Below are 20,668 nucleotides of genomic sequence, written 5' to 3'. Positions count from 1 at the left end.
AAACGTGGTGGGAGCGCTCTATTGAGCCATTAGATTGCGGCCTATAGGCCGTAGTTTTAAAGAGTTTAATTCTAAATTTCTTCGCTATATTACGCATTAGGCTATTTAGAAAATGCGATCCCTGGTCCGTTAATATAGCTTTCGGTGTTCCGAAAACGCATATTAATTCATTCGTGAATGCGTCTGCTACATTAATCGCGTTTGCATGTTTCAAAGGGATCGCTAAAGAATACTTAGGAGGTCTTGTACAGTGAGTATATACATGTTATTAGTTCGCGTAACGGGTAATGGACCCATGATGTCCATCGAGACCTTGTCGAAGGCCGCGTCAGGTGTATCTGTCAATATCATGGGTTGTCTGGTTTTTACGCGGACCAGATTCTTTACTTGGCAAGGGCGGCAATTTTTGATGAACATTTGGATATCGGTTTTCATGCCGTTCCATTGGTAGCGCTTTTTCATACGTTGGTATGTTTTGGAAATACCTTTATGGCCGCCAATCGCCGAGTTGTGGTTTTCGGCGATGATATTTTCTCTCTCGTCCTCCGGTGGGACGGAGATTTCATTCCTACAAATGAATATTTTTACATTGGTTTCGCTTAAGACGCGCGTTAGCAACGAGTATACGGTATCCCAAGGGACATTATCGATGTCGACTCTGGATAGACGATAGCTCCGTTTCCCTGACGACGTCATAAAAGCGATCGAAATGATTCTTTTAGTATCTCTCTTTCCGTAGCTCCCGATTCGCGTTCTTTAATGACAAGCGATATAATTTGGCGATTCCCGTCGCAGTTTATTCTTGCCCTGGCTAGAGCTGCTCCTCTAATCATAGGCAAGGATTTACTTTCTCGGAGTATGTGAGCTCCGCGGTCGACTGGTACGCCTTGTTGTGTGACGAAGATAACAAGGTTATCTTTTCGCGTAGAGAAGTTATCTGGAATAGGTACCACTTGTGGTCCCATTCTAGTTCCTTGGACGAATGGTTCGTTTATGTTGTCGAAAATCGGGGCGTCGTCGCTAAGGTCGGAACTGTTGTCGTTCTCGGTCTCGCTTGTTTCACCCGATTCGTCATTAGCTTCGGTTTCGCTAGAAGATCGCGGGTTCGGCGGATCGTCTATATTATCGTTTTCCGCTCGTTGCGGGGCTTCTTCGGTTTCTCGAGGCGCTTCTTCGGTTTTCTTTCTTTTAGGATTGAATAATGACTCTTCTGAGCTGGAGAGCTCTCGAGTCTGTTCGAGGGGTAGAATTTGTTCTATTTCGTTTAGTTTAGCTAAAGAGTTAGATGGAATAGGGTTTCTGGAGAGTGCGTCGGCGTTATCGTTAATTTTACCTGGCTTATACACTACGTTATATTCGTATTCCGCGAGTTTAAGGCGCCATCGGATGAGTCGTGAGGTGGGATCTGTTACGGAGTGCATCCATACCAGCGGTCTGTGATCCGTGACTAGCGTGAACTTCCGTCCATATATATAGGATCGGAAGTAATTGACGCAATACACGATGGCTAACGACTCCTTTTCAATTGTCGAGTAGTTCTTCTCTGCATTGTTTAGTAATCGAGATGTGTATGCAATGGGCAGATCTTTATCGATTTCTCCCTGACTCAAGACTCCTCCGACCGCGTACCCTGAAGCGTCTGTTGTGACGATGAAAGGTCGCGTAAAATTGGGAAACTGAAGAATGGCTTTGGAGCATAGTGCGTCGCGGAGTTTCGTAAAGGCTTTTTCTTGTTCATCCCTCCAGGTAAATGGTTTGTCCTTCTTTAATAAGTCGGTAAGAGGTCGTGCGATTTTAGAGAACTCAGGGATGAACCTACGATAATAGCCAGACAGACCGAGGAACTGTTTTATGTTCTTTGCATGTCGGGGTCTGGGGAATTCTTTAACCGCGAGTAACTTAGACGGATCTGGTTTTACTCCCTCGTCACTGATTATGTGACCTAGGTATCCGACCTCTTTACGTAGGAACTCGCATTTATCTGGTTGGAGTTTTAGGTTAGCCCTACGCAATCTTTCGGCCAGTTTGTTGAATTTGATTTCGTGTTCGCGTAATGAGCTCGCATACAATACTATGTCATCGAGATATACAAAAAGTTCAGTTCCCTGTAGTCCGCATAGAACCTGGTCCATGAGTCGCTGAAACGTCGCTGGAGCATTCTTTAAACCGAATGGCATTCATTTAAATTCGTAATGCCCATGAGGTGTTGAGAAAGCCGTCTTTTGCGTGTGCGACTCATGCATCGGGATTTGGTGGAAACCGGATGCGAGGTCAAACACGCTGAAGTATTTTGCGCTCCCTAACTGGTCGAGGATTTCTGTTATATTTGGTAGCGGGTACGCGTCGCCTATTGTTTTTTCGTTTAACGCTCGATAATCGACGACCATTCTCCAACGCTTGTTTCCCTTTGAATCGGGCTTTTTAGGGACGATCCACAGGGGCGAATTGTAGGGAGACTCCGAGGGTTTTATTACGTCGTTGTCTAATAATTCTCTAACCTGTTTGTTTATCTCGTCCTTGTGGATAGGCGGGAATCGGTACTGTTTAGTGTGGATTGGTTGGTCGTCGGTTGTTGGGATTTTGTGAGACATTTTGTCTGTGTAACCTAACATCTCGTTCGATAGACGGAATAGATCGTTATGTGTTCGTATCAAGTCGGTAACGTGTGTTAACTCTTCTTTATTTAGGTGTTCTAATCGGAGAAGCTCTCGGACGGCAATGGCTCGATCTTGAGTATGTTCGTCTGTTGCGAGAGGGGATATAGTAAACACCTTGCTCTTTCCGGTTGGAATATCGTTCTCGCGTTCGGCGGAAATTTGGTCGATCTCTTGTAGATCTATCGTCGGGACTACTAATTCACGGTCGGTGTCGCTAGCGTTAATAACGTGAAGGTATGCTTTCCCATTTCGATTAGTGACTATCGCTTCCCCGAGGAATACGTTCTCGCAGACGCTAAGACGCGGAATGTATCCAACTGCGATGTCGAGATTTTTTATATTGACATAGTCGAGCGCGATCTGGCAGGCACTACCACGGTTTCGCGTTGGGAAAAAGGAATTCGAATATTTTGCCAGTGTACTGACCGATCTCTAAAATCGATACTACTAGCATCTCTAAGAAAATCAGATCCTAGGATCCCTTCTTGAGGAATTGGAAAATTGTTTGACACCGTGTGGGCGTAGAGGGGATGTCCCATGTAAAGAACTTCGGCGGACCCGAGGGTTTTTATCTTTCCGTCTGTTATACCGCTAAGGTACAACGTGTCGTGTTGTTCAATTTTCGTCTCGGGATGTAAGTTTCGGATTTTAATTAGATTAGGGGCGGCCCCTGTATCTATCATGAATGTTGTTTCGTGTAAAAGCCCGTCAGCAACTAACGCGACGGTGGGCGCGTGCGAATGCCCTTGCAGATTTAGAGTTGCGATTCTGGCTTCTCGGTACTCGTCCCTTCGACTAAATTTACCGGGCGGGTCGTTTGAGGGGGAGCCCCTTAGTGAGGTGTACCCGACCTTCCCGCGGGGCTCAGCGCGTTTCCCGGCTCGTTCCTTTGTAAGTTGTTATTATACTCGCGTTTCCGGCATTCTTCGATTTCGTGGCCGCTGTTCTTGCAGTAACGGCACCATTTGTTGGGACGGTCGTTATGGCGAATAGGAGCGTTCGTATTAACATTGGTGTTATTATACGTTTGTCGTCTATCGTTGTATGTTGGGCGCTCCTCTCTCTCTCGCGTTACGGGGGGTCTGACTGGATTGCTACGTAGCGTATTATTCGGGTAGCGATCGCGAAAATAAGTTTCGATGCGGGGTGCTGTCTGGGGGTATATTTAACGAGTGTGTTCGTTACGCGGCGGTTCTGGTTCGCGGCGATCACGCGTCTTATATCGGTCCCGATCCAGCTCTTCTCTTTTTGCGAGCTCTTTTGCCTTAGCAAATGCTTCGGACGAGACGGAGTAGAGGCGTCTATCCATTTATAATCTATATTGTAAAGGCAACCCTTCGCAGAATGAACGCGCTGTTAGTTCGTTGATTTCTAATGTCGTGTCGTCGTCTACGCGCCCTGTCACGCGGCGTTCAGCATCAAGGATCGCGGATCGCAGGTCTTTAACGCGACTGACGTAATCAAGCATATGTTCTTGGGGTCTTAAATACACGGTACTGAGTTCCCCTTTATATTGATCGATAATTTTTGCGGAGCCGAAAGCGATGTTTAATAAGTTGATCAATTGTGTAACGCTCTCGCAGGGTTCGTCCTCGACGGCATAATAGGCGCGTCCGTGGAGTTTGTTGACCAAAAGCTTGGTAAGATTGCGTTCCGAACTTGAAGGGATTATTTCTCTCGCGCGACGGCATGCCCGGGTAAATTGTCCTAGCGATACGTTATACCCATCGAAAGTAGGCACGGATTCTGTTGCCTCGCGAAAAGAGACCTTAGGGAGATGGGATTGTTCGGGAGGCGGTTCGATACGTCCGCCGGATTCGTCGAGTGGTGTCAGGAGTTGTCCGGAAAGTCGAATAGACGGACTAGTCCCTTGGCGTAAACGGAACACTTCCCGACGCAACTCGTCCATTTCGGCGAGAAGGTCGTTTCTAAGCGCGGTCATATCCTCAAGGGCGGCGCCTTGGGCGTGAACTTCTGAGTTCTTTTGCATTTTCTCCTGGAGGAGTTCTATTTCGCGACCTCTTTTATCCTGTTTCTTCCGCTGATCTGCCAAGAAGATGGCTTCGTCTCTCAAACTATTTTCCCTGTCTTTTAGCTGAGTTTCTTTCGTCCTAAGTCTATTTTGAGTTTCGGCTATCTCGGTTTCCTTTTGTTTAAGTTTCGCTTGTATCCCTGCTAACTCTGATTCGGTTAGTTCTTTGCCTGCGTTCTCCCTTTCTACTGAATCTTCCTTATCCCCCTTATTCCCGCGCGTGCCAACCATATTACTTGGGAATTTTCTATCCCACCGCTGTCACCAATTTGTTACGTCCGGAGCGCAGTCGCGGCGTGAATTTCGCGAGAAATAATTATCGCGGTCCACGTGCTCGGACTATCGCGCTGAACAACGTCGTATTTCGGAAAACCTTTCCGGGGATGCCCACGACGAAGGGTGTTCCGCCAAGGCTACACGCAACGGTTCAATGTCTTGCGGAGTGGAGGGTATCGCCTTAAGATTCGTACGAGGGAATTGCAAATGTTACTCAGGAGTATGGGGATATTATCGAATATAATCCTGAAAACGTTCGAGGGATCATCGACGGAGTGGAAAATTGTAATTACGATGTTACCATCGGTGTCGATACGAAAGGTTTCTTCGCCGTTGATGTACCGTAGGTAAGCGATCTGACAACGGTAACAGTGGAGTTGAGGGTCGCGAGTTACCGACAGTCGATGGAAGTTACACGCTGAGCAAAGTATTCCGGTTGGTAAGTTACCGATTACGAGCAAATGTTTGGCAATGTTCAACCATTCGTTTCGAGCAGTACCGCGTAAGCGCATATGGCAATCTACGCAAAGGGCGGCATTTGTTTCTTTATTAATAAACCCGACTGATATTTGGCAGTAAGGGGTTCCCTGTTCAATAGGCTCTCCTTCCTCTTCGGGAAGAGGCAAGATGTACGGGGCGGTGAGGTACTGAGGCCTTATTGGGCACATGGGTGAATTATTTAAATAAATGGAATTAAATAAATGAATAAAACGTTCGCGTTATTTTATTCGGAATTCTAGAATATTCATTGAGTGTGCTACGTTAGCTTAGTTTGCAAAAGAGAAATCGTCGAGACCCCTTTTTTTATCAAGAGTCTAAGGGTCAGTTTTATGACCCTAGGCAAAAAACAGAGTTTCACTTTTATGGCCCCTGGAAAACGCAGTTTTCCAAGAGTCTTTACGAATATTCTAGAGACCACGTGTAAAGTTATATTTCAAATTTCGTAGAAAATATTAATTTTAAATATGTTTAAACAATAATTATACACGCACGTATGTGTTTGAAATTATTTTGATAATTTGGCTATTTGTGACGACAAATAGTCTTATCCTTTAGTATTAGAATCTTAGCGTTGAATTTTATTATTTATTTCAATTGTTCATAATAGTTGAGACTTACCTTAGTTGATCTCTAGGGGGTGGACAGCGGTTCCCCGATGCTCTGGAATAGGCGCGTCGTAATGGGTGTGCAGGATGATCGCCCTGATTTGCAAGTACCGGGTGCGACGAGGATCGTTGTCCGGGATGTCGTCTCTCGGAATACGAGGGTTCTCGATTTCGATTGGAGTCAATTGCACTGGCCACTTTCTCAGTTTAACGTCTTTATTATTAACAGCGAACGGCGCGGTTCCGTCAAATAAATTATCGTACTCCGAGTCGTTATGATAGTAGGTGCCGATGAGATTTGAATATTCACTCGATGATGCTGGATAGTAGAGTTGCGCGGTTAAACGGCGAAGTTGGTTTTTCCTGCCTGCACGGCGTGTCTTAGGCATAATGATTTATAATATAAAACATTCTGAATATTGCGTCACTTTTACAATAAGTCGACGTGCGGCGGTCCTCACTGTCGGTTATTGTTCCAGTGCGTAACTACGAGCGGTTCGTCCTCTCAAAGTAGTCACAGCAGAATTCAGAAATTATAAGAAAAGTGAAATCGTGCGGCAGCGACGAGCGGTTCGTCCTCTCTAAGTCGCAGCTTGGATTCCACTAAGAAAATTATTTATATAATAGATTTTCACTATACGTGCAGATTGGAAGAACTCGTTTTAGAATATTTTAGAAATACTAAAATCGTAATATTAGAATAGTAATAATATTAAAGCAAAATATTATATTGGAAACGCGTGAAATTGGAATTGGAATTGTTTAAAATAAATGTGGAGAATTATTATAAATGGAACACACACTTTTATTCTAAATTAACACTACACGATACAAAGTTAACTAAAGTTAAAGTTTTAATACTAGAGTTAGGACTATAATATTAGAGTTAGAATGTTAGAATTGAATTAGATTTAGAATTAGGAGAGCGTTCAAGGTATGACTGCTCTAGTCGGAGTCGCGATGTGATCTGCCGGATTTTGGGACCGCTCTGAGGTCCTTCGTTTTCGGTGGCTTGGCGCTGCGGCGGCCCGAGAGTGGGAGACGCTCGGTGTGGCGGGGGCGTTTCCCCATAGTGGGAAGTTCCTAGACGTTACGCAGCGCCTCTCTTAGTCACTAGGCTGAGTTAGGCATCATGGCCGGCACTGGCGCGCTTTTCAAACAGCGCTTAGAGGACTTAGAATTTATTTCATGTGAAAATAAAAATTTTATGTGACCGGACGTGACATATATTTTATCGCTTTTCTGTATTGGTTCCTTCTATTAAAATTCATTTCCTCCTTACGCGGGTGTCTTTATTCTGGGCGTGAGTGAGAATGAGCGCGGAAAACACGTTTTGCGAGATATCGCAAAAGCCGGTTCGAGGACACAACATTTTGGGGCTCGTCCGGGATTGTATGACATCGAAGAAATCATTATGACGACGACGCACGCACCGAAAGTTACCCGATCGCAGGCTTCATCTCGAGCGACTGCGAGCGAGGAGTCGACGGATCAAACGTCAACGGAGACTCTGCGAACTATCCTTCAGAAGCTCAATCAGCTTCGACAGGAGCAGAGAACGGAGCGACAGTTGATGCAGACAGAGCTGCAAAAAAGGGACGATACATTACAACGTTTGGAACAGGAAATCGTTCAAATAAATCAGCTAAGTCGTTCCAATAATATTCCGGTTTCCACGAGCGCGAGCGATCGTGATATGGTTCCAAATTGCAGCAATTCGTGCGCGACAATTATTACGGGAAATTTAGGATTTAAATTAAAACCTAACACCTTCGACGGAACAGTCCCTTTAAGAGAATTCTTTTCACAATTCGAGTTGATTGCGCGAGCAAATCGTTGGGATGACGAAACTAAGAATGTGGCATTAATTTCATGCTTAAGAGGAAAAGCGCGCGCGATATTAGAGTGCATAGATGATATTGAAAACCTCAATTACGACGAATTAAAATCTAAATTAGAATTGAGATTTGGGGAGGGACATCTTTCCCAGTCTTATTATTCCTTGTTTACAAATAGAAAACAAAAAGACGGAGAGGATGAGGTTACTTTGGGTTCGGAAATTGAAAGATTGGCAAAATTATAGCGTATCCCGAATGTTCGCATCATATCCGCGATAAAATCGCTTGTGCACAATATATCTCTGCAATCTCGAATAGATTTGTGAGAAGGACTCTTTAATTAGAAGCTGTCACTTCCTTGAAAGTGGCCGTACAAAGAGCAATGACAATTAGAGTAATACAGGAGAATAATTGTGAGGGACGGAAAGAATTTAATAATGAAATATATAAAAATGGATATAGAAATGAAAGTAGTGAAAAAGAAAGAAAGTTTTCTTATAGTCCGAACTATAACCAGTAATTATTAGGAATAAGAATATTGTAAAACATTTTTACTTATAAACGAGCGCTCTAGCCAAGCGCTCGTCGAACGAAAACGCTAACGCAGCGAAACACGCACGAAGCACAGAAATCGCGAGATGCAAGCGAAGGCCAGGGACTTCGACCTGCTTCGCTTGCATTTAGACCAAAAACGCGTGAATATTATTAACCAATCGGGGACTTGTTTCCAAGGGCCTCGCCCGTTGAAAATCAAAGAACAAAAGAAGATATAAGACGAAGAGCCCGCCCGCGAAGGCAGTCTCGAATACAATTCCTAAACATCAAGACGTGGTCGCTAAGAAGAACCCGGAACATCAGAACGAGACTCACTAATAAAGATCTGAATTATTGAGAGGAATACGAATATACGCTCATTAACCAAACATCGAATGTTACGCGAATATATAATTAAAGAAAGGACGAGAAATAAAGTGAAACCATATTCAATCCGCAATAAAAGTGTATTTAAAGATAAAAGAAAAGAGTATAACCCTCCTAACTTCCTACGAAGTCCTGGTCGACCCGAGGATCCTCATCCTTTATTCGACGCAACCCCAGTGCCTTGCTCGAGGCACACAACAGTTTAATGGATTTCAAGAGAATAAGGATAAATTCGAGAATAAAGATAAGGATAAAGATAATGAGAATAGAAAGAACTTTTCCAGAGAATGTTGGCAATGTGGAAGTACGGACCATTTTCGAGCGGAGTGTCCCTCTTTAAAATCTGAGGGAAACTTGGTATTGTCGAGCTGTTTGGGGCAAGTTCGGCGAAATTTCAATCAAAAAGCGAGGAAATTAAATAAATTAATTAGTAACTGTACATTGAATGGGAGGAAAAATAAATTATTTTATTTTAAGGGATTCGTTGATGAACAGAGTTGCTTTATTAAGATTGACACGGGCTCGGATGTGTCATTAATTAGAAGAGATTTGGTTAGGATGCCTAAAAGGCGGATTTCTTTAGATAATTCTTGTTTGAAATATCCTACTGGAGAAAAAGTGCCGATAAAGTTTAAAGTTATTGTGGAAGTTAGAATAGGAAATTATTTGAAAGAACTTCCAGTTTATGTAGCTGACATGGTAGAGGATTGTTTATTAGGGACTGATTTTCTTTTTGCAATTATATTAGAGAATATTTTTGAATCAGTTTTCGGAAACTCTTGTAAGGGAAAGAGAGGAAATTCGATGTTCTCGAATACAAAATAATTTTAATAAAGTTTCCCAATTTCTGAGAGATCTTTTTGAGAAAGAATCAGTAAGACTGTTAGAAGAACAGAAAAATTTATTTGCTGAGTTTTTGGTAGATTTTCAGGAATTTTTGGTAGATTTTCCGTAAAAATACGAATTTTTACGGAAGAAATAGTAGCTGGAAATTGTGATACTGTTGAGCATGCGATTAATTTGATTGATTCGAATCCCATCAATCAGGTTCCTCGTCGTATTCCGTTACATATAACACATATACGAGAGGAAGTAGACAGAATTATCGAAGAAATGAGTTGTCAAGAAGTGATCGAGGAATCACAAAGTCCCTGGGTTTCTCCTGCGGTAATGGTCAGGAAGAAGGACGGAACTATTAGATTCTATGTGGATTACAGAAAATTGAATGCAGTAACCAAGAAGGACTCCTATCCTATGCCTCGGATTGACGATTTACTTGATCGATTGAATGGAAATTGTTGGTTTTCCACGTTGGATTTAAAGAGCGGATATTGGCAAGTAAAGTCAGGAGGATAAAGAGAAAACTGCATTTTCGGTTGGAAATGGTTTGTGGCAGTTTACTGTAATGCCCTTTGGACTTTGTAAGTTTGGTGCTGTGTTTGGCTCCTGCCATCTTCGAGCGACTGATGGAACAAGTTCTGCGACAATTGTTGTCTAAGGTTTGCTTAGTTTATTTGGACGATATTATTATTTTCGGTAAAAGTTTTGAGGAAATGTTGAGTCATTTAAGGCAAGTATTTTCACGATTACGTTCTTCTAATCTGAAATTGAATCCAAAAAATGTTCTTTCTTTAAAAAGGAAATAAAGTATTTAGGACATTTAATTTCTGAGAAAGGAATTACTACTAATCCAGACAAGATTTCTACTGTAAGAGATTGGCCACTTCCTAAGAATAAGAAGCAAGTTCGAAGCTTTTTAGGTTTTTGCTCCTACTACAGAAAATTTGTTAAAGGGTTTTCTTTAATAGCAAAGCCATTATTTTCTTTAACTGAAAATTTGGCGAAGTTTGTTTGGACTCAACATTGTGAAGCAGCATTTGAAGAGTTAAAGAAATGTTTAGTGTCTTCTCCTATTTTATCTTTCCCAAAGAGAGAAGGGCGATTTATTCTCGATACCGATGCTTCTAACCACGGAATCGGTGCAGTATTGTCTCAAATTCAAGATGGAAAAGAAAAGGTTTTAGCATACTTTAGTCGAGTATTGAGCAAGTCAGAAAGGCACAACTATTGTGTAACGCGACGAGAATTGTTAGCCATTATAGATTCAATAAAAAACTTTCACCATTATTTATATAGAAGTAAATTTATGATCAGGACTGATCATATTTCCCAACGTTGGTTGATGTCATTTAGGAATCTGGAAGGGCAAATGGCACGGTGGTTAGAACGAATTCAACAATATAATTTTGAAATAATACATCGAAAAGGAAGAGCCCATGGAAATGCCGACGGTTTATCTAGACGTCCTTGTGCGAAAGCTAATTGCAATTATTGTAATAAGATAGATGCAAAGAAAGAAGAATTAATCGAAAGGGTAATTTTAAATTCGAAAAATGAGGAAGAATGGAGAAAAGAACAATTAGAAGATCCGGTTATAGCCAAGATTTTACTAGGAAAAGAGAAGAATCAGCATCCTTCTTGGCAAGAGATAATTTCAGAAAATTCTTCTTCGAAAATCTATTGGTCGTATTGGGATTCTCTTGTAGTTAGAAATTGATTGTTAATTAGAAAGTGGGAGTCTCCTAATTTACAGTCTTGTATTTTTCAGACGATAGTTCCACGAAAAAGAATTCGAGAAATCTTAGAAGAAGCGCATGATTCTCCAACAGGCGGCATTTTGGAATTAACAAAACTTTGTCGAAAATTTGGAAACGATTCTTCTGGGCTATATGTAAACAAGACGTCGAGGATTGGTGTAGATCCTGCAAAATTTGTGTAGCTAGAAAGGGACCTTCTGATAAAGGAAAATCTGGAATGCGAATTTATAATGCTGGGGTTCCTTTTGAGACGGTTCAAATGGACGTCTTGGGCCCATTTCCGAAATCTGTTGCAGGAAATATATATTTATTGGTTATTTCAGATTGTTTTACAAAATGGGTTGAAGCATTTCCGCTTAAAAATGTTAGAGCAAATACAATTGCAGAGGTGTTTGTGAATCAGGTAGTTTCTAGGTTCGGCGTACCTTCGGAATTGCACACAGATCAGGGAAGAAACTTTTATTCTAGATTATTTCTCAAATTGTCACAATTGTTGGGAATAAAGAAGACTAGGACAACTCCGTTTCATTCTCAATCAAACGGAATGGTTGAACGTCAACATCAGACGATAATCAATTATTTAGCTAAGTTTGTTTCAGAAAATCAACGAGATTGGGATCGGTGGATAGGAATGTGTCTTTTGGCGTATTGGTCTGCTAGACATGAAACTATTGGTATTTCTCCTGCGGAGTTGTGTTTTGGAAGAGATTTGAAATTGCCTTTAGATCTTCTTCGAGGTAGTCCTCCAGAAGATCAATTGAATCTTTCGGAAGAAAATTATATTTTAGAATTAAAAGAAAAATTAAATCAAATTCATGAGAGGGTTAGACAGCGTATAAATATTAGATCTTCAAAAACTAAAGCTTTTTATGATCAAAAAGCTCGTCAAATACAATTTGATCCTGGACAGAAAGTATGGTTGTATAATCCACGTAGAGTTGTAGGAAAAACTCCTAAATTACAAAGCAACTGGGAAAGTCCGTTTGAAGTAATAAAAAGGTTAAATGATGTTTACTGCATTCGAAAATCGAAGAAGCATAGGAATAAAATAGTTCATTTAGATAGATTAGCTTCCCATTATGAAAGGCGAATTTAAGAGAAACACATCCGAGGCCCAATTTACGTCATTATTGTAAAATAACTTGACAAGTCTTCTTACTTGTTTACATGTTATTTAGGAAATCCTGTTAAGAAGAGAAGGAAGAAATTGTTTGATCAATGGTCGTGTTTAATCGTCGATCAAAGAATTAAATTTTTTTTACGAAGACTGCCTCACCCATGGTTTTTTTGATTCGTGGTTTTCCCGTGGGTCATAGGACAAATGTCGAGGCAGGAACTTGGGGAGTCCACGAGGGACGATGGGTCCACGGAAGTTACCCCCCCCCCTTGTTCGAAGAAATGGAATTTCGTCAATGAAGTAGAAGACGCGCAGTCCGGTAACCTGCAGCAGCAGCTCAGGGTAGGACAAGAAATCGCATCATAAACTCCGAGGATGTAGAGGACATTTGCACCTTAAACAATAGGATTGTCGGGACGACAATCTTAGAAGAGAGGGGGTAGTGTTGTGTCCCCGTATTTGTCCGATTCCCCGAATTATCGACTGCCGGGTATATTGTTCAGCGAGAAGCTCGACGGGATGGAAGATCGTCTCCTAGCATGTCACTAAGGGGATTGTTATTAAAACAATCCCCGATCTTCGTTTGTTCTTCGGCGCCATAAGACAGATTTGGTCTGGAGCTGTCAACGTACGGACGCATCCTTAACCTTCGAGATTTCCTAGCATATTATATGCACGCCCTATTATATTTTATAGCTTTTCTGTATTGGTTCCTTCTATTAAAATTCATTTCCTCCTTACGCGGGTGTCTTTATTCTGGGCGTGAGTGAGAATGAGCGCGGAAGACACGTTTTGCGAGATATCGCAAAAGCCGGTTCGAGGACACAACAATATATATATATATATATATATTTTTTTTTTTCAAACATATTTTTAATATCGTCGAATGAACAAAAAATAAACATCTTTTTCATATATCAAACTTATTTCAAATAAACAAATATTTTATAACTATTTTCTTCTATAAGTATTAATATAAATAATATTGTCTTTATATCTATTAATTATTAAATACATACTTAAAAAAAGAAAACTTATTCTTTTGTAAATAACATTGTTTAAATTATACTTTAAAAAAAATCTATTCTTTTGAAATAGTACTAGAGTTGCTCAAAAATTAATTCCCCACATTATTTTTTCAGAATATTTATTCAACAATTTATACACAATATACATGGTAATCTCAATCAACTTCTATTGCTTTATGCCAGTACGATACATTACATGTATTTACTTGCCTTTACTGTACCAACTTTTGTCCTTTCTACGTAACCATGTTTTCACATTTGAATCACGCCCTCTTCATCTTTCAAACCTTATTTCGCGAAGTGCATTTAATTAAGTGGTTCAAAAAGTTAAATATTGGAAGCTATCGCTAAACTGTGTTAAACATATAATTTAAAGATCTCTGCGAAACAAGATTGGGAAGATGATGAGGGGATGATTGAAGCTGTGATGACATGGTTACGTGGAAAAGACAAGAGTTGATACAGTAAAGGCATACATATACTTGTATCGTGCTGATATAAGGTTACAGAAGTTGATTGAGGTTATATTAAAAAATAATATATATTTAAAAAGAAGAAATATCCATGTATGTTTAAAAACATTTCAAACCTGTTTAATAAATAGTTTCTGAAAAAATGGCATTATTTGAGCAACCCTAGTAAATCTAAACATATACAAAAATGAATGATATCCCTATAAAAACTTACTTTTAAAAAAAAGGTAAAAAAAGGCGCCTAGTATGGGCACGCCAGTAGTGAAAAATTACCCATTGCAAACCCATGTGTAGAATCGTATGAAAAATTACTCATTGCAAACCCATGTAAAATTGTATTATAAAAAATTACCTATTGCAAACCCATGTAGAATTATATGAAAAATTATCCATTGCAAATCCATGTAGAATCATAACAAAAAAATAAGGCAAAACACATAAAAAACAGAATAAAAAATTAATACAAACATTAAAAATTAAAAAATTATTAAAATTAATACAAATAAAAAAAAATAAAACAATTTTAATTAAAAAAACTAGGCACTGCTAAATTTCAAAATTAACTTTAGCATATTGTTTAATTTAGCAGTGCCTAGTTTTTCTAATTAAAATTTTTTTATTTTTTTTATTTGTATAATTTTATAATTTTATAATTTTTAATGTTTGTATTAATTTTTTATTTTTTTTAAATGTGTTTTGTCTTATTTTTTTGTTATGATTCTACATTTGCAACATTGTTACGGGTTTGCAACTTTCAGCGTGAAGTGAAGTCTATAATTATACGATTCTACATGGGTTTGCAATTTCCAGCGTGAAGAGGGTCTCTATAATTATACTATTCTACATGTGTTTGCAACTTAAATTTTTCACTGGTTCATTATATGACTCTATAGGTTTGCAACTTAAATTTTCCACTGGTACAAAAGTTTCTACTTTCACTTGGCGCGCAATTTTTCTTTATATCATTACTTTTGTAGTACGATTCTACATGGATTTGCAATGGATAATTTTTCATATGATTCTACATGAGTTTGCAATAGGTAATTTTTTATACTACAATTCTACATGGATTTGCAATGAGTAATTTTTCATACGATTCTACACATGGGTTTGCAATGGGTAATTTTTCACTACTGGCATGCCCATATTAGGCGCCTTTTTTACCTTTTTTTAAAGGTATAATTTGACGGGACGAGACGACACTCTGAATAAACGACTCGGAATAGTTATCAAAAGAAAGTAACATAAATTTATTATAATAACAAGAAATGTAAAACAAAAATAAAAAGAAAATAAAATGCTTAACGATGCCAAGAAGGTAACAAAGTCCTTGCTTTGATTCGTAATAACGGTAACTCCAAATTACAAGACATAAGAGATTAACGAAACTAACCGTAATAATTCGTAACAAGAATAATAGTTAAAAGACGAAAGTCGAAAACTAAACCAGAGACGTTTAACAGTAATTGTGAGCTAGTCTCTCGCGGCGCAATCCGATATTCTTCCGACGGCACGGGGCCGGGACTTCGCTCTCTCTCTCTTTCGCGTTCGCGCTCTCGCGTAATCTCTCTCACGTTCGCGCTCTCTCGCCGATGGTCGCGAGTATCTTAGATTCTCACTACGATAAATGCTTTACGCGAGTTCTCTCCTCGAGCGCTCTTTAATCAGATCAAAATTAATTCCGCGATCAGACTCTCACACGACAATGACACTCTTTTGATCACACGACGCTATTACACTAAGGGTGCCATTTCATGGAACGCGGAAACGCGGAAACGCGGAATAGAATTGTAACTAGAAAAGTAACTATTCCGCGTTTCCGCGAATTGAGTTCTTTCTTTCCGCACATTTGAGCGGAATCCGCGGAATCCGTTACCGTGTGTGCACGTGGACTCAAGCTCAATAAAAGTGTATAAAAAATAAAAACATTCTAAAATGGATGGTCCTGTAAGTATTTGAATTTAGTACTCAGTAAACATATAGTAGCTTGTTATTTTTGGAAAAAAGTTTCTGTAATTAACACACTTCTTTCGATATAGATATAGAATTAACACATAAATGTAACTTAACCTAACTTTAGGTTTTGTACTGCTTTTTGTGAAAACAAACAAACAAGTTTTTTAATAATAATGAAATGACGTAAGGAAACACAATATTAAATTTGAACAGAATAACAAATTATTAACACCTATTGCAGTCATAACCTCACTTTAGGTGAAATAAAGATAATTAAACGATTCTATTTGTTCACAGGCAATAAAGTGTGGCTATTGCGGCTTTATTTTAAGGGGGTCATGTGGAACTATTTTGGATCACCATTGTTTCAAGACATACGATGAAACTATAGATCTTATAAATGTTGACAGCAATGCTGTGGTTACTATGAGTACGTATAGTACGTCAGAACAGTCAATTGATTCATTTCGCAATAATTTTAGTTGTTTATTTATTTATGTTAAAGGAAAGAGAGATCAAACTGAAAGTGTCGTGCAACATGAAGGAGCTTCACAATCTGATACACAATCAGTACTCTCACAAGACGAGTTACTAATTGAACTGGTGCGGACCCGAAGAGGTTTATGGGATCATTCAATTCCATTAACCGAAAGGACAAGATTAAAAAAAGAAAGTCTATGGCAAGAAATTGTAAACGTATTTGATGGTAAGATCATTTTTAATGACTTTTATGGATAATATTATCTGCGTGTAAAGTAAATAATAGACAATTCTCTGTACAATCGTAGGATCTCTGTCTATGGAAACAGTTAAGCAGAGATGGAAACACCTGCGAGATTCGTACATAAAGGCTAGAACGAAAATGCAAGGATATGTACGAAGCGGATCAGGAGCAGAGTCTGGCCATCCTTTACGAAGTTCGTTTGTTCATTATGAAGAAATGAAGTTTCTAGATGATACCGTAAAGACGACACCGTAAGTGTTTACATTTTTTTGCAGATATTCATATAATTAAAAAAATGATTTTACCATCAAATACGTTTGCAACATCTTATCACAAACTATCCCTTTTAAATCTCGATTAGAATGGAATGTTCCCACATTAATTTTTTAACTAAGATTTTACAAACATTCAAATTGTGTATAATTGGATTTAATAATTTATAAAATTATAATTTTTGTTTCAGAACTGTCAGGTCCGTCCAGCACCTTTTGGGAGCAAATTCATCCCATGTTGAAGATATGCGGATAAGTGGACTTGACTGCTGAAAATTCTACAGATTGTGATGATTCCATACAGGGTGCTTCATATTCACCGTCAGATTCATCACGATCAACATCGTCAGGAACGAAAAGGAAAAGTAAAGGCTTTTGCACAATGCTAAGAAAAAAAAAGAAAATTAATATTATATGTATATTGATAAAAAAAAAGAAAGAAAATTAATATTATATATTGATCAATCTCGGATCGTTATTAGACACTCTTATTATAGGTGCGTTCGGGGAGACGCTATTAGCGCTGACAGCGTCATTCTATCTCTGTTACTTACTGAAAGATGAACAAGGATAGAGCACGCTCACAGCGCTAAAAGCGCGCTCCTCGAACCCAGCCTATATATACGCATATATTATTAATTACAGATGTGCAAAGGCAAGCTGAAATTGAAAACAAATTTCTGAGTATCATTGACGAAGTATCGAGCAAAAAACGTGATGTAGTGGATAGTTTTTTGGACCAGCTTGGCGACATTCTACGCCGACTATCCTACGTACGACTTTGCAGAAACCTGCAAAGAAGGCTTATGAATATTGCAATAAAAGAGGAGGATGCCGAGCTTGAGGAGAGGGCGAGTGCCAAATAGATATGTTTTTTTTAATATAATAAATTGTTCAATTCGTGTAATATGTAAGTTATAAAGAATAAAAAATATTTTTCTATTTAATTTATTACATTGTTTATTACATATTGTATGAATTGCTCTATACTATTAAATTTTCACAATATATATCGGAAAAACAGATTACGTACGAATATCATGAGAAACTTTTTTGAATTATATACTTTAACAAAATACTTAATTACAAATACAAAATTCAAATTAATATAGTTATTTACAAGTGCATTGAATTAAAACTACATATTTTAAAAGTAGTTAGTTAAAACTTTATCCCACTGCCATGATAGAGGATTGACATGCTCGAAATAATGAGCAAAGTTGTCTCGAATTTTTACTGCTGCTGACTTTTGCGAAGTATTTCTATAATTTACATCTGTTAATCCATTACTTGTAGCCAGGAGATTTAACTCTTCTTCTTGTACAGTACAATATCTTCTTTCTGCAAGTGGTAAGTCCAATTCTTTATTTATAATAAAATTATGCAAGACAACTGTTGCTTGTGCAGCTTTTACGGCAGTAGATGTACGTGTAACAATAGGTTGACGATATATTCTCCATCTTGCAGCCAAAATCCCGAAAGCACATTCAACTGTTCTCCTTGCTCGACTCAAGCGATAGTTAAAAATTTTTCTGCTGATATTTAGCCGTCTACTCCGAGGATATGGTCGCATCATATGTATGCTCAGAGGAAAAGCCTCATCTCCCAACAAAACATACGGAAAATCCAAATCCATATTATTCAGACGCGTAGGTAGAGGGATATGGAGAGCATTTGTTTCAAGTAAATGCGGCAACCCGCTATTTTCAAAAACACCTCCGTCGCTTTGTCTTCCTTCTGCTCCAATATCAACAATAGTAAAGCGGTTCTTGGCATCACTTACTGCAAGCAGGTTAATGCTATGCTTTCCTTTATAGTTGTAGTAGCAGGAACCACTACGAGGCGGTGCCTGCAAAATTCAAAACCATCATTGTGATAAAGACATTACTTACTTCAAAACATACATAATTGCATCATCAATGTGTAATATATTGAACCTTAATTATTATAAATAAATTGATAATATACATACCTGAATTTCGACATGCTTCCCATCGATAGCGCCTATGCTGTGTGGAAATTGGCATGTTGTCTCAAAGTCTTCTGCAATTGTACTCCAATTTTCTTCGGTTGGATTAATTAAAACTTTTTCCTTTAAGGAGAGCCAAATTGCTTCACAAGTTTCCGGAATAATTCCTGATAGCGTACATTGGGCAATGCGATAAGCATACGATAGTGATGTCATGTTGTCGCCAGATGCCAACCATCGTATAGTCACCTCTAATCTCGTTCTGGCCGATATTGGTTGTCGAACTACATGTTGTTTTTCGATGAGTGGTCCAACAATATTAAGTAATTCGGTAAAAATTATTGGTGACATTCTGAGGTAGTTGAAATATTTTTCTGCATCTCCCAATCACATCTCCACAAGTAGATTGTCGCTGGCACCTTGAAGAAGTCTTCTTCTCTCAGTAAAAATAGGCCGTACCCACATTTTACGTTTCTTTTTGCCTTCTTGTAGTTTCTTGTAACGCAAATATAAAATATACATTGAAATAACTTTTTTCATAGTTATTTCTGCATATCTTATTGGTTCATCCCTTGCTTGTACAAGATACTTAATAATAATCATCAACATGATGTTTGAATCCATGATATTGTACTTGATATTATGTCACTTTGAAAATAATAAAACAATCGACTTCGAAATTTGATGGAATACTGTGTCCACATTGACAATGATTTGACGCGCTCGTTCCGTCTGTTTTGATTGCCTTATATTACATGGAGCACTATTTGCACGGAAAAGCGGAACGGTATGGTGACAAATAGACATTTTTATTCATTTCTTAAAATTGTTTTCACTTAATTTATTGTAATTTTTATTAATATGTTTATTTTTTCAGCTTATTTATACAAGCATTTTAATTGATAAATATTGTTAAAAATTAATATTTTATAATTTTCCGTTTCCCTTTTCCGCTTAAAATATGCTCCATGTAATACAAGGCAATCAAAACAGACGGAACGGAACGCGGAAATCTAGTTACTATTCTATTCCGCGTTTCCGCGTTTCCGCGCTCCATGTAATGGCACCCTAAGACGCGACAACGCACCGTCGCGATACGCAAACTCGACCGAATCCCGGAGAGACGAGAATAACGCGTAATTTAATCCACGGACTGACGGAGGCTCTCGCCACTTAACGTCGATCGCTCGTAAACACTAAAGCACAAAAAGTCGGGCAGAGCCCTCGCGAATTCCGCTAATCTTAAGTCACACCAAAAGCTCTCGACGATGTTAGAGTGGCTAAGGCTCGGACGTACAAGAACGTAATTAATATTTGCTACACGGGTGACCTCACCGATACGGTAATCTCTCTCCTTGGGCACCTCTGCGTCTTCGGTGATTCGAGATATCGTCTGACTCGATATCAGCTGACGCTCGGGAGCGGATAAGCAACACGTACGACAGGCAGCACAAGAGTGTCGGATCTACCGCCCCGAATCGATATCGGGACTCAATTCTGCGCGAAAGGGGTTGCGCAGACGCCCACCTAATTACCGCGTCGCACGACTTATCGTTGTCGCGCGGTGTACGCACGACCGTATTTACGGCAACAGCGCCCTTATCGATAACCCGTGGTTATTGTTTTCGGCGCTTCTTAGGCTACTTATTTCGGTAGCCTCGTCGGTCCTTGTGCCTAGTACTCTGCGTTGATACCACTGCTT

The 20,668-nt window shown here is 39.2% G+C and overlaps 1 pseudogene; it reads left to right on the top strand.

Annotated features, from left to right (window-relative positions):
- The first annotated feature begins 12,748 nt into the window (after nt 1–12,748).
- Nucleotides 12,749–17,863, top strand: LOC145938650 (uncharacterized; annotated as a pseudogene).
- Nucleotides 17,864–20,668: the final 2,805 nt, after the last annotated feature.

Source organism: Prenolepis imparis, unplaced genomic scaffold (assembly GCF_030444845.1).
Source record: "Prenolepis imparis isolate NDT839.2.m4 unplaced genomic scaffold, iyPreImpa1.0 SCAF_7, whole genome shotgun sequence".
In the NCBI taxonomy this organism is placed as follows: domain Eukaryota; kingdom Metazoa; phylum Arthropoda; class Insecta; order Hymenoptera; family Formicidae; genus Prenolepis; species Prenolepis imparis.
Note: the sequence above shows the minus strand (reverse complement) of the source record. Positions and strands in the feature narration are given on the sequence as shown.